Genomic DNA, 2,492 nt, shown 5'->3' with positions numbered 1-2,492 from the left:
AAGATCATGAAGATACATATTGTGGTGTGCTGATTTTGCAGATTAGGAAATGTTGATTGTGTTTTTTATCACATATATGAGTTGTCATGCTTTTGCTTGTTTTGCTGATTGTTGTAATGTATAGTGTTGTTTGTCTTTGACGAGAATATAGAAAGGAATTGATATGTGTTTTAAATATCTGTGACATGAATAAATTAAGTATTATTTAAAAGATATTAGTTTATGTTTTTAAAATTTTTAATTTAATTTGATATATTTTTATTTTGTTTATTTAGCTATTAAATTAGGTTTTATATTTATGAATTTAGAATTTTTTTTGTTTTAACCTAATAAGAAGTTATAAATATTTCATAAATTATTGTAGTCATCTTATAAAGAAATTAGAGGAGTACCAAATTAAGTACTTTGTAGTTTCGTGATGAAACTATAATATGAACAAGTAAGGTTGAATGAATTTCTCTTTTGTTGATCGAAAAATTGGATAAAAGATTAAAGAATCATTTCGATTCAATTTTTAAATTATGGTATTTGACAAATTAAATTGAGAAGTCCTTTTCTTGTATATTGTATAAAAAATTAGATAAAAAATATAATAATTTTTTTCCATTCAATTTTAACTTATATTTTTATTTTCTATTTTTAATTTCAATTCATTTTTTTTATTTTAATTCTTCTACTCTTATTTATTATTTTTTTATGTATCAAGAATANTATTTATTTTTAAAATATAATAATTACTCACTAAAAGTAATATATAGCTTGTTATTAAATTAAAATATTTATATTAAATTTTTATATTTTTAAAATTTTATTTTTCAATAACATTAATAGTTAAATTTATAGACATTTTCTTATGGTTCACGAATAAAACTTTAAATATTCTTATTCTTATGTTAAAATCGATTTGAAAAAGTACATTCAAACATAAGATAAATTTTGTTCTTGAATCACCTTTTTTATTATCATAAAAAAAAATATTATAAAAACTATTTTTGTTAAAATCTATGGAAAATTATTTTATATTTTAGTATCATCTTCATTCTTAGAATCAAAGTAATATGACCAATATTATTACCGGTTAAAATTTATCGACATATTTGTATATTCTCGAGTTGAAGTAACTGTATTTGAATCTAGAAATAGTTTCATTTTTTTTTATTCTACAAGAAATTATTGGAATAGTGACCAATTTAGCAACCGATTTTGGTGATCCCTAAAATCTTGGTCGCTAATTTGAAAATAACGACAAACTTCGATCGCTAACTGTTAGTGATCGATTTTCAATCAATGCTACCAAACTAGTACCAAATCATATTGGTCACTAAATCGGTCGCTAATAAAATCGGTCACTAAGAAATCGGTCGCTAAATAGCGACCAACTTATCGATCGCTAAATCGGTTGCTAAATCGGCCGCTGATATCTGACAAAAAAAATCTTAAATCGGTCGCTAAATCGATCACTACTACTGATTTTCTAATTATAGATTTTTAGTAATTATTCATAATTTCTATATCGAAATATAGAAATTAAAAGAGACAAATTTCATAAATATTCATAATATCTATATCGAAATTAAAAGAGACAAAATTCATATATACATCAAATTTATGATTCACAGTCTAAATGTACATTGATGGTTAAAATAAAATAAATGAACAATATTTTGTCTTGACTATTAGAGTATAAGACAAAAAATTAATACAAATTAAAATAAAATTAATTAATTAATTTTAATTAAAATAAATAATTAATATAATTAATTAGTTATAGTTAATGTAGTTAAATAAAATATTAAACAATTTCATGCTTATTTTATTCAAACCAAATAAATAATTAGTTAATTAATTTAAATGAATTAAATTAAATAAATTAAAATATATTTTCAAAATCATATTGTATTAATTATGTTATTAATTAAAATTCTGATTTATATATATAAATATATAGCAAATATGTTTATTTGGTTTTGTTGCTTTCGGCTACATCCTGTGACCATTAATTTGTCTCTTGTTTTCGTTTTAGTGATGAATTGTTGACAGGAAATATCTTCTTGCTCCCCGAAATCCTGTTCCACTTTTTGTTGTCAATAAACGGAGTCATCTATTTGTTCAATCATGTGTAAATAAATAAATAGGTTCTTGATTTTTTCGACCTTCGAAAATTTAAAAATATATTTAAATTTTTGATTATTTTAAAATTTGGATGAATCGATTATTTTATTTATTTGAATTTGTTAGACCTAATAAAAAAAATTAAATGTGACTTTTGTTGTATTAATTTAGTCGATATACGAATGTATATATAAAAGAGTTTTTAAAATGGAACAAATTAGATCTAAGAATCGATATATCCAGATTTTGAGAAAGTAAAAAATTTAAATATATTTTTAAATTCTAAAAAATTTAAATATCTATGAACCAAAAAGTCAATGACCTATTTATCTTTTTTTTAAATTGTTAAATTAATTACTTATATTATACAAAATAATATA

Source organism: Arachis duranensis, chromosome 5 (assembly GCF_000817695.3).
Source record: "Arachis duranensis cultivar V14167 chromosome 5, aradu.V14167.gnm2.J7QH, whole genome shotgun sequence".
Taxonomy (NCBI): Eukaryota; Viridiplantae; Streptophyta; class Magnoliopsida; order Fabales; family Fabaceae; genus Arachis; species Arachis duranensis.
This window is presented reverse-complemented; position numbering follows the sequence as displayed.